General features: G+C 40.3%; 1 protein-coding gene and 1 pseudogene across 1 annotated transcript in view; both read left to right on the top strand.

Moving 5' to 3' along the window:
- Positions 1 to 13,244, top strand: part of PPM1E (protein phosphatase, Mg2+/Mn2+ dependent 1E) — a 229,647-nt gene that overhangs the window by 77,348 nt on the left and 139,055 nt on the right. The window lies entirely within an intron of this gene.
- Positions 5,820 to 5,916, top strand: LOC115895004 (annotated as a pseudogene).

Below are 13,244 nucleotides of genomic sequence, written 5' to 3'. Positions count from 1 at the left end.
AGGCAGGAGGATCACTTGAGCCCAGGAGTTTGAGGCTGCAGTGAACTCTGATTGAACCACTGCACTCCAGCCTGGAAATCAGAGCAAGACACTGTCTATCTACAAAAACAAAAAATAAAACAAACAAACAAACAAACAAATTATGTTAGAAAATTGTTTTCCCACAGAATTTCGAAGGCATTAGGCTATTGTCGCTCAGCTTTCACTGTTAGTATTATTATTATTATTTTTTTTTTTATTATTTTTTATTTATTTTTTTTTTTTGAGATGGAGTCTTTCTCTGTCACCCAGGCTGTAGTGCAGTGGTGCAGTCTCGATTCACTGCAAGCTCCGCCTCCTGGGTTCACGCCATTCTCCTGCCTCAGCCACCTGAGTAGCTGGGACTACGGGTGCCCACCACCACACCCAGCTAATTTTTGTATTTTTAGTAGAAACGGGATTTCACCGTGTTAGCCAGGATGGTCTCAATCTCCTGACCTCGTGATCTGCCCGCCTCAGCCTCCCAAAGTGCTGGGATTACAGGCGTGAGCCACTGCTCCCAGCCTTCACTGCTATTATTGAGAAAGAGGATAGCATTCTGATTCCTGATCCTATTTGTATGTGGTTTACTTTATTTATCATTATTATTTTTTGAGACAGAGTCTTGCTCTGTCACCCAGGCTGGAGTGCAGTGGCACAATCTTGGCTTGCTGCAACTTCTGCCTCTGGGTTCAAGCAATACTCCTGCCTCAGTCTCCCAAGTAGCTAGGACTATAGATGCGTGCCACCATGCCTGGATAATTTTTGTATTTTTAGTAGAGACAGGGTTTCACCATGTTGGCCAGGGTGGTCTCAAACTCTTACCCTCAGGTGATCTACCCGCCTTGGCCTCCCAAAGTGCTGGGATTACAGGTGTGAGCCACCGCACCTGACCTGTATGTGACTAACTTTATCTTTTTTTTTTTTTTTTTTTTTGCGATGGAGTCTCACTCTTGTCACCCAGGCTGGAGTGCAGTGGCTCAATCTTGGCTCACTGCAACCTCCACCTCTTGGGTTGAAGTGATTCTCCTGCCACAGCCTCCCAATTAGCTGGGATTACAGGCGTGTGCCACCACACCTGGCTAATTTTTTGTATTTTTTAGTAGAGACGGTGTTGCACCGTGTTAGCCAGGATGGTCTTGATCTCCTGACCTCGTGATCCACCCACCTCAGCCTCCCAAAGCACTAGGATTACAGGCGTGACCCACCACAGACTTACATTATCTTAAAGCTTTTAGTCTCTTCTCTTTTGGCTAGCATTTTGGGAACTGAGTAAGGGAATACAGCTGTTTATATGTAATTTTTCACATAATATTCTAAATTTCAGTAAGGTGATTTACTTCAGTCCCTCACTATATACCTTGCATCTTTGAATATAAGGCTATTCTGTTTCAATTAATCAGAAAATAAACATTTTCTTTCCTGCCATGTGAGGGAGGTGCCTTTGTTTGGTTGCATGGGAATTTAGAAGAAGAGTATCTTAGGTATTTCTTCTATATAATTTCAATCAATTGCAATGTTTCCAACACTTCCCCTTATACCTGCTGTCTGAGATAGCTAGTATCTCCAGTTCCTTAGATTCCTGGAGTTCTCTGATGAGAACCAGCTAGATTATTGGTGTCATCCCCCCATCAGACAGTTTGGATTCAGCTCTCTCTGTTCTGGTATGTTAAAGTTGCTACTCCTTCATTCCCTTTCTTGCTTTCAAATATTTGTTAATCTTTTTTGTCCACTATCATTTCTTCCATGTCTTTCTGTTATTTTAATTTCACATTTCAGGAGGTTTTTTAGATAAATGCATGTGCGCAGTCTGCTATTTTAAATCAGAAGTCCTGAAAGGCCATTATTGCCAGTGCTTTTATTGTTTCTGTGATAGGCACTGTGTTCCAAGGCAGCTCATTTCCTCTTTGGTAAGCACTGTTTTTTAGTGTCTGCTTATCTTGCTTGAAAGTCTTTTTCTCTGTAGGACTATTGATCCTAATTCTTACACCTTAGAGTATTCCAAATAAATCTGTTGTCTTCCACATGGTAACCTTTCATAGACTTAAAGACAGTATTAGAACTTCAGTATTTTTTCTTCTCTAGCATAGACATAACCTAGTTCCTCTATTTGATCCTCAGAAAATATAGTTTCAAATTTCTTCACTATCCTGGTCACTCACTTCTGAATTAACTGTTCTAAAGTATGATACCTAGAATTGAGAGCAATATTCCAGGTAAAATCTAACCAGCACAGACTAGAATAAATTATTATCATTTTCTTTTGAAATATTGTTGTGATAAAGAAATAAATAAACCCAGCACTAACTGGTATGTTCTGCAAAGGGAGGAGTTTCTCAATTTTATCTGCTTGAAATTAAAGAAAAAATGTAAAGCTTCTACTACTTCTATATATATAGAGACATGAAACATACGATGATTTGGTTTCTTTTTTTTTTTATTAGAACAATTGGTGCTCCTTTTTAAAAATAATCTGAAGTGTAGGTTGAGAATTAAGATGTTCTGCATAATAACATAAGAGGAATTTTTAAACTTTAATTTTGAAATATTTTTAGGCTCATGTAGAAGTTGCAAAAATAGTGCAAAGAGTTCAGATGTACTCTTCACCCAGCTTCCCCCAATGACATCTTATATAACCACAGTATAATTATCAAAATCAGAAACCTGGCATTGGTACAATACTATTTATTAACTAAACTACTGACCTTATTTGGATTTCTCCAGGTGTTTGTTTGTTTGTTTGTTTTTTAAGATGGAGCCTCACTCTGTCACCCAGGTTGGAGTGCAGTGGCGTGATCTTAGCTCACTGCACCCTCACCTCCCAGGTCCAAGTGATTCTCCTTCCTCTGCCATCTGAGTAGCTGGGATCACAGGCATACATCACTACTCCTGGCTATGGCTAACTTTTGTATTTTTTTCTTTTAGTAGAGATGGGGTTTCACCATGTTGGTCAGGCTGGTCTTGAACTCCCAGCCTCAAGTGATTCACCTGTCTCAGCCTCACAAGATTTCACCAGTTATTACATACAATCCTTTAAAAAAAAAACCGGGAGTTGTATATAGTTCTACAGGATTTTATCACATATATAAATTCATATGATCATTATCACATTTGGGATATAGAACTCCCAAAAAAACTCCCATGTGCTAGCCGTTTATAGTCACACCTCAATCCTAACCCCTGGCAACCACTGATCTGTTCTCCATCACCATACTTTTGTTACTTTGAGAATGTTATATAAGTGGAATCATCTAGTATGTGACCTTTTGAAACCCAATAGTTTCTCAACAGTTACCTCACCACCCCCTACAGAAGTCTTTAGTTTCTATTGTTGCCATCTTTATGTTCATGAGTACCCCATGTTTAGCTCCCACTTATAAGTGAGAATGTGTGGTATTTGGGTTTCTGTTCTTGCATTAATTCACTTAGGATAATGGCCTCCAGCTGCACCCATGTTGCTGCAAGGGACATGATTTTGTTCTTTTTTTGTGGCTGGTGTATATGTACCACATTTTCTTCACCCAGGTCACATTTGATTTCATGTCTTTGCTACTGTGAATAGTGCTGCAGTGAACATGTGAGTGCATATGTCTTTTTGATAAAACTATTTGTTTTCTTTTGGATAGATACACAGTAATGGGATTCCTGGGTCAAATGGTAGTTCTGTTTTAAGTTCTTTGAGAAATCTTCAAACTGCTTTCCATAGTGGCTAAGCTAATTTGCATTCTCACCAACAGTGTATAAGTGTTCCCTTTTCTCCACAGCCTTTCCAACATCTGTTGTTTTTTGAATTTTTAATAATAGCCATTCTGGCATCTGACTGATGTGAGATGGCATCTTATTGTGATTTTGATTTGCATTTCTCTGATGATTAGTGATGTGGAGCATTTCTTCATGTTTATTGGCCACTTGTATGTCTTCTTTTAAGAAGTGTCTGTTCATGTCTTTTGCCCATTTGCAAGTGTTTTGTGGTACTTGTAGAGACATTTCCCCTCCTTGCTTAGATGTCGTGATTTTGTTTTATTTTTATTTTTTGGTGGGATGGGGGTATGACTATTGTAAATGGGATTGCATTGTTGATTTGTTTGTCCACTTTTTAATTGGACTGCTTACTTATTTACAGTTGAGGTTAGGGATTTCTTATTTATTCTAGATATAAATTCTTTGTCAAATATATGTGATTTGCAAATATTTTCTCCCAATCTGTGGCTTCTTTTCTCATTTTCTTAATATCTTTCACAGAGGAAAAGTTTTAATTATGAAGAAGTCTAATTTATTAACTTTTTCTTTTTGGGTGGTACTTTTGGTGTCATATCTAAGAACATTTTCCCTAAATTTAGGTCACACAGTTTCTCTTGTTTTTTCCCTAAGAGTCTTATAGTTCAGCATTTGATAAAATTATGCATTTGAAGTTTGTTAATTTTGGCATAAATTGTGAGGTTTAGGTCAAGGTCCATTTTGTCTCCTACAGGAGACTAGTTGTGCCATCACCACTTGTTAAAAAGACTATCCTTGCTTCATTAAATTGCTTTTATACCTTTGTCAAAAATTAGTTATCTGTACAAATGTGAGTTTATTTTTTACTCTTTTTTGTTCTATTGATCTATGTGTCTATAGTAAGTCTTTAAAAAGTTAATGTGATTACCCTTATTTTATTCTTTTTTTTTTTCAAAATTCTTTTAGCTATTCTAGTTCCTTTGCCTTTCCATATAAATTTTAGAATCAGTTTGTTCACATATAAAAATCTGTTAGAATTTTTATAGGAATTGCATTAAACCAACTGCAGATCAATTTTGAGAGAATTGACGTCTTTGCTCTATAAAGCCTCTGAATCCATGAGCATGCCACATCTCTCCAGTTATTTAGGTTGTTAAAACCTTTTTTTGGCCAGACACAGTGACTCATGCCTGTAATCCCAGCACTTTGAGAGGTTGAGGTGGGAGGATCACTTGAGCACAGGAGTTCAAGACCAGCCTCAGCAACATAGTGAGACCTCATCTCTACAAAAAATAGAAAAATTCGCCAGCCGTGGTGGTGCATGCCTGTAGTCCCAGCTACTGGGGAGGCTGAAGCAAGGTGATTGATTGAGTCTGGGAGGTCAAGGGTATAGTAAGCCATGATTGTGCCACATTGAGTCTGGGAGGTCAAGGGTATATAGTAAGCCATGATTGTGCCACATTGAGTCTGAGAGGTCAAGGGTATAGTAAGCCATGATTGTGCCACTGCACTTTAGCCTCGGTGACAGAGCAAGACCCTGTCTCAAATAAAATAAAATAAAATAAAATAAAATAAAATAAAATAAAATAAAATAAAATAATCAGTATTTTGTAGTTTTTAGCACACAGATCCTGTGCATGTTTTGTTAGATTTATACCCAAATTTTAATTTTTTTTTTAGTGTTATTGTAAATGGTCTGGGAAATTGTATTACCTGTGAAATTGTTGGACCTTCCCACTGTAGCTTTGTATTTTATTAAAACATGTAGTTTTGACTGAGTGCAGTGGCTCGCACCTGTAATCCCAGCATTTAGGAGGCTGAGGTAGGAGGATCACTTGAGTCCAGGAGTTCAAGACTAGCCCAGGCAATATAGTGAGACCTCTATCTCTACAAACAATTTTTAAAAATTAGCCGTGCATGGTGGTGCATGCCTGCAGTCTCAGCCACTCAGGAGGCTGGGCAGGAGGATTGCTTGAGCCCCAGAGTTTGAGGCTGCAGTGAGCTATGATCATGCTACTGCATTCCAGCTGGGTGACAGAACAAGATCCTGTCTCAAACAACAAAACGAAACAAAAACAAATGGGGCACTCACTTTAGCAGCACATAACTAAAAATGATACAGAGGAGATTAGCTTGGTCCCTACACAAGGACGACACTCAAATATTACATATTATAATTTAAAAAAAAAACGGGGAAACTGAGACTTAGAACAGTCAAGTAATTAATTGCCTAAGGTTACAAAACTGGTAAACAGTAGAGCTGGGATTCAAACCCAGGTGTGGCTTTAGAATCTCTAACATGATGTCAACCACTATACTGTGCTGCCCAGAGCAAAACCATCCTGATATACTCTAGCGGCAGCTGTTTTTTAAGTTTTGGGTATATATTGTTGCTCAAAAAGTGAGAAGACTACTAACTTTATCTTTTATGTTACCCAGATTAAAATTCTTTCAATAAAAAATGAACTATATATAATATTAAGATTAATTTATTTCATCATCTGCCTTCTTATCTAAGTCAAAGAATTCCCAGGGGGCCTGGCGTGGTGGCTCACACCCGCACTTTGGGAGGCCAAGGCATGAGGATTTAATGAGGCCAGGAGTTCAAGACCAGCCTGGGCGACAGAGTGAGATCCTGTCTTTACGAAAAACATTTTTTTTTTCTTGAGACCAAGTCTCGCTCTGTCGCCCAGGCTGGGAGTGCAGTGGTGCGATCTTGGCTCACTGCAACCTCTGCCTCTCGGGCTCAAGCAATTCTCTTGCCTCAGCCTCCTGAGTAGCTGGGATTACAGGTACACGCCACCACACCTGGCTAATTTTTGTATTTTTAGTAGAGGCGGGATTTCACCATGTTGGTCAGGCTGGTCTCGAGCTCCTGACCTTGAGATCTGCCCGCCTCAGCCTCCTAAAATGCTGGGATTACAAGGCATGAGCCACCATGCCTGGCCAGAAAAAAATTTAAGATCAACTGGGTTTGTTGGTGCATGCCTTTAGTCTTAGCTACTCCAGAGGCTGAGATGGAAGGATCACTTGAGCCCAGGAGTTGGAGGTTATGGTGGACCATGATGGTCCCACTGCATTCCAGCCTGGGCAACAGAGTAAAACTCTGTCTCTTAAAAAAATTTTAAAAAATAAAAAAAGAATTCCCAAGATATACAACTGTCATAGAATGAGAATAAACACACACACACACACACACACACACACACACACACACACACACACACACACACACATTAAATCTCTCATTATCCCTAATGGTTACAAACTGATTTTATTTCTATTTAAGATTACTCAGAAAAAAATGTATTGGACTTTTAATTTATGTTAAGAAATTGTTTTAAAAGGCCATCAGAAATTCTATTAAAATCATGAGGCTTTTTTTTTTTTTTTTTTTTTAGACAGAGTCTTGCACTGTCACCTAGACTGGAGTGCAGTGGTACAATCTCTGCTCACTGCAACCTCTGCCTCCCAGGTTCAAGTGATTCTCCTACCTCAGCCTCCTGAGTCGCTGGGATTACCGGTGCCCACCACCTGTAGGTGCCCTGCTAATTTTTTGTATTTTTTAGTAGAGACAGGGTTTCACTGTGTTAGCCAGGATGGTCTCGATCTCCTGACCTCAGGTGATCCACCTGCCTCGGCCTCCCAAAATGCTGGGATTACAGGTGCCAGCCACCGCCACTGGCCCATGAGCCTTTTATAAATTATATATGCTACACATTTGCTAATTTAGACAATGTAGTATGCTGTTTATAGAAGTTGGCAGCATTTGAGAAGTTAGTCTTGACTCTGTCTCATCTCCAGCCAGGGCTCTTAGACTGTCCCAGAGAAGGTGATGATCACTGACAATAACATGTTGATAAATCTTTGAAGCCTTTCAATTAAGAGAGTCCTGTGGAATCTAAACATAGATCTTATACCTGTCACAAAAATTAACTTAAAATGGATCATACACATAAATGTAAACTGCATAACTTATAAGACTTCTAGAAGATAACATAGGAGAAATCTAGTGACCTTGAATTTGGCGATGAGTTTTAGATACAACTCAAATAGCGTGGAGGAAAAACATTGATAAAATTGACTTTAAACTTGTGTTCTGGGAAAGACACAGTAAAGGGAGTTAAAAGGTAAGTCACAAACTGGGAGAAAATCTTTACAAAACACTTATCTGATAAAGGACTAGTATCCAAAATATACAAAGAACACTTAAAATTCAACAATAAGAAAGTGAACAACCCAATTAAAAAATGAGCAAAAGATCTGAACAGATACCTCAATAAAGAAGATGTAGAGACAGCAAATAAATATGTAAAAAGATGCTCAACATCATTTGTCTTTAGAGAATTGCAGGTTGAAACAATGAGATACCATTAAAGTCTGTTAGAATGGCTGAATTTAAAAACTGAAAAGCTGGTGAGGATGAAATGCCGGTGAGGATGAAAAACAAAAGAAACTCTAATCTTTGCTGCTGGAAATGCAAAATGATACAGCCGCTTTGGAAAACAGTTTGGCAGTGGCTTGCAAGAAAGATAAACATATTCTTACCATATGATCTAGCAACTAATCACATTTCTAGGTGCAATAGACGTAACCAGTTGAGTTGTAAACTTAAGTCCACACAGAAACCTGCAAAGGAATGTTTGCAGCAGCTTTATTCATAACTGCACCCAAACTGGACGCAATAAATTGTCCCTCAATAGGCGAATGGATAACCAAACTATTGTGGTACATTCGTACAATGGAATGTTATTAAGTGATCAAAAGAAAGGAGATATTAAAGCAGGAAAAGACATGGAGAAAGCATAGATGCATATTGTTAAGTAATTGAAAAACCTATATACTGTAACAATTCCAATTATATAACATTCTGGAGGAGGAAAATTATGATGGCAGTAAAAAGATCAGTGGTTGTCAGGGGTTGTGGACAGTAGTAAGGGAGGGATGAATAGGTGAAGCAGAGTGGCATTTTAGGGTGGTGAAACTATTCTATATGCACTGTAATGGTGGATACATGATATTATGCATTTGTTAAAGTCTGTAGAACTTTACAGCACAAAAAGTCAACCTCAGTGTGTACAAATTTAACAATAGCTTTCAGAGGTAGGCATGGTGGCTTGTGCCTGCAATCCTAGCTACTTGGGAGGCTGAGGTAAGAAGATCACTTGAGGCCAAGAGTTCAAGTCCAGCAACATGGCAAGACCTTGTCCCTAAAAAAAGAAAAAAAAAATTTAAGAAAAAATAATATAATTCAGGAGGTCATGGGGTTTGGGAAAGAAAGCAGACTGTGGGCTGGGCGCGGTGGCTCAAGCCTGTAATCCCAGCACTTTGGGAGGCCGAGGCGAGCGGATCACAAGGTCAGGAGATCGAGACCATCCTGGCTAACACGGTGAAACCCCGTCTCTACTAAAAAGTACAAAAAACTAGCCAGGCGAGGTAGCAGGCGCCTGTAGTCCCAGCTACTCGGGAGGCTGAGGTAGGAGAATGGTGTGAACCCGGGAGGCGGAGATTGCAGTGAGCTGAGATCCGGCCACTGCACTCCAGCTTGGGCGACAGAGCGAGACTCCGTCTCAAAAAAAAAAAAAAAAAAAAAGAAAGCAGACGGTGACAAGAGCATCTAACTATATTACAAATATATGAAACAACCTCACTGAAAGGGATGGGGAGAAAAGTGCTCCCATAACTTTGAAAATGACTGGAGTCTGTAAAACTAAAGGCTAAAGGAACTGTATAAGAGTACTTACTCAAGTTGATACAATTTTTCTGCATGGGTTTATAGGTTAGTAAATGCCTTATTGCTATACTTGTACACTAACATTGAACAACTAAGAAAATAGACAGCAGATAGTGGGAGCCAGGTTTCTCACTGTTGAAGTGGAAATTTTACAGATCAACAAGGGAGGAAGCTAGAATGACCCATGGTAATGGATTAGCAGATAGTGGGAGCCAGGTTTCTCACTGTTGAAGTGGAAATTTTACAGATCAACAAGGGAGGACGCTAGAATGACCCATGGTAATGGATTAGCGTTGAAGATACTAGAAGAGCTCATATATAGTTAGATAGTTGCATGTAGAAATTTTTATAGATGGGTATGTGCACAAGTTAGTATATACATACTATAAAGTTTGAAAGTTTACAGCACCACCACCACTTTTGACTCCAATTGTAAGTTTAGGGGTCCCCAAGATCACCCTCAGGTTGAATAATTCCCTAGAGGTACAGAACTCACTGAAAGCTGTTATATTTACAGTTATGGTTTATTACAATAAAAGGATGCATAATAAAACCAGCCAAGGGGAGAAGCACATGGGACAGAGTACAGGAGAATTCCTCATGTGAAGCTTCTAGTTTCTTCTCCTGGTGGAGTAATAGACAGTGGTAACTTCCCCCAGCAACAATTTGTGACAACACGCTAGAAGTATTACCAGCCAGGTAAGATCACTCAAGCCCTGGTGTCCAGAGTTTTTGTTGGGGCTTGGTCACATAGACATGATTGACCACTCACATGGCTGCTTTTTGTTACAGATACCACATGGCTCAAAACCTCCACCATTAATTACATTGTTAGCATAGGCTATCTGGCATGGCCTAAAGCTCCCAGGTTAACAAGGACCCACTTTTCAGTTAGGCATTACAGGGGCTTAGCGAATACGCACCTGGAGCCAAGGGCAAAAGCCAGACCAATTCAGTAGTAACAAGTATACCTGTTGCTCAGATCTTGGTTTCTAATATGATTCTTCAGTAAGAGTAATCAGGACTCCTTGGAGAAATGGCTGATTCCAGGGATGGGTAAAAAATGTACAAAACCAGCCTGGGCATCTTGTAGTGGCAGAAAGTAAGAAAGTGCTAAAGAAAAAAAAAAATCACTGAGAGGTATGTAAAAGAAGCCAAATGAAAGAGCACCCAATGGGAAAATTTGGAAATATTTGAGCAAAATAAATGAATGAATACCATACTATTGTATTATAACCTCAAGTATAACATAAATATTCATGATTGTGGTGGGTTGCAGCTAATTTGGGCCAGCATCATTGGTGGTAAAATAATTTGCTGAAACAGCCGTGAGTTAAAGAAAGTAAGTGTATTAGAGAGAAAGTATATTGCAAGGAAGCACTGGGCAGCACAGCAGAGAAGAAGCTGCCTGCAAAGAGGCAGGGCTGGAGGAAAGTTTTATAGGATGAAGCTGGAGGGACTACAGGTAGAAGGAGTTATTTGGGAACAGGATATTGTGCAAACAGGATGTTTGTAGTTAGCTGTTTCTCAGAACAATTGTTCTCCTCCACCCTGGGGCACCCCCTTTGTTGTTGCTAACTTATCAGGACTCCACAATGAGTTCATACTGATATATAAATAATTGGATATATTAATAAATGGAAGTGAATAGACAAATCTTTCCGTATGGAATAATGCTAATTAAATTATGTAGATACTCCATCCTAAGGACAGGGAGCATAATTCCCCACTTCTTAAGTGTGGGCTGTGCATAGTGATTTCCTTCCAAAGAGTCCCTTATGAAAAGTGGGGAGTGGGAGGAAAGGAATAACTTGATGGGAGAGACCTGACAAACACACCTTCAAACCAAGTGATTATGGTCAATATAAACAGTCATAAATCATGTTGATATCATATATACCCTCAATATGCTATGATGAAAAATGGCACTCTAAAATGGCACTTTATCTCTGTGATCTTTGTCACAAAAGTCTGTAACACCAATCTAACCATGAGAAAAACAAATTCTTTTTTTTTTTTTTTTTTTTTTTTTTGAGGCAGAGTCGTGCTTTGTCACCCAGACTGGAGTGCAGTTCAGTGGTGCAACCTTGACTCACTGCAGCCTCCACCTCCCAGGTTCAAGCAATTCTCCTGCCTCAGCCTCCCGAGTAGCTGGGATTACAGGTGCACACCACTGTGACCAGCTAATTTTTGTGTTTGTTTGTTGGTTTGTTTTTTGTTTTGAGACAGAGTCTTACTCTGTTGCCCAGGCTGGAGTGCAGTGGCATGACCTCAGCTTACTGCAGCCTCTGCCTCCTGCATTCAAGCGATTCTCCTGCCTCAGCCTCCTGAGTAGCTAGAACTACAGATGTGCGCCACCATGCCTGGCTAATTTTTCTATTTTTTAGTAAAGATGGGGTTTCACCATATTGGCCAGGCTGGTCTTGAACTCCTGACCTCGTGATCCGCCCTCCTCGGCCTCCCAAAGTGCTGAGATTACAGGCGTGAGCGGCCGTGCCTGGCCAATTTTTGTATTTTTAATAGAGACGGGGTTTCCCCATGTTGGGTAGGCTGGTCTCAAACTCCTGACCTTAAGTGATCCACCCACCTTGGCCTCCCAAAGTACTGGGACTACAGCTGTGAGCCACCGTGTCTAGCCTGAGAAAAACAAATTCTAATAGAGGGCCATCCTACAGTATACCTGACCAGAACTCTTTAAAACTGTCAAGATCCTCAAAAAGAGAGTCTGAGAAACAGTCACAGCTAAGAGACAACTAAGGAGACACGACAAGTAAACGTAATATAGTGGCATCCTGAATGGGATATTGTAACAGAAAAAGGACGTTAAGTAAAAACTAAGGAAATCAAACTATGGACCAGTTAATAATAACTTTTTGGTATTCATTCACTAATTGTAATGAGTGAGCCATACTAACATAAGCTGTTAATAATAGGGGAAAATGGAAAATGTATGTGTATGTTGGGGGGTATATGAAAATGCTATACTATCTGCTCAATTTGTAAACCAAAAACCCACTGGCCAGGCGCAGTGGCTCATGCCTGTAATCCCAGCACTTTGGGAAGCCAAGGCAGGTGGATCACATGAGGTCAAGAGTTTGAGACCAGCCTGATCAACATGGTGAAACCCCGTCTCTACTGAAAATACAAAATTAGCCAGGTTTGGTGGTGCACGCCTGTAATCCCAGCTACTCTGGAGTCTGAGGCAGAAGAATCTCTTGAACCTTGGGGGTGGAGGTTGCAGCAAGCCGAGATTGCGCCATTGCACTCCAGCCTGGGCAACAAGAGCAAAAACTCTATCTCAGAAAAACAAAAACAAAACAAAACAAAAACTGTTTAGAATGTTTTGATTTTAAAAAGAATTATACTTTTGGCCGGGCGCGGTGGCTCAAGCCTGTAATCCCAGCACTTTGGGAGGCCGAGACGGGCGGATCACGAGGTCAGGAGATCGAGACCATCCTGGCTAACACGGTGAAACCCCGTCTCTACTAAAAAACTACAAAAAACTAGCCGGGCGACGTGGCGGCGCCTGTAGTCCCAACTACTCGGGAGGCTGAGACAGGAGAATGGCGTGAACCCGGGAGGCGGAGCTTGCAGTGAGCTGAGATCCGGCCACAGCACTCCAGCCTGGGTGACAGAGCGAGACTCCGTCTCAAAAAAAAAAAAAAGAATTATACTTTTAAAAACTGTAGAACAGGCCAAGTGCAGTGACTCCCGCCTGTAATCCTAGCACTTTGGGAGGCCGAGGCAGGCGGATCACAAGGTCAGAAGATCAAGA

This window comes from Rhinopithecus roxellana, chromosome 19 (genome assembly GCF_007565055.1).
Source record: "Rhinopithecus roxellana isolate Shanxi Qingling chromosome 19, ASM756505v1, whole genome shotgun sequence".
NCBI classification, from domain to species: domain Eukaryota; kingdom Metazoa; phylum Chordata; class Mammalia; order Primates; family Cercopithecidae; genus Rhinopithecus; species Rhinopithecus roxellana.
The sequence above is the reverse complement of the archived record's forward strand: the minus strand, read 5'-3'. Positions and strand labels throughout refer to the sequence as shown.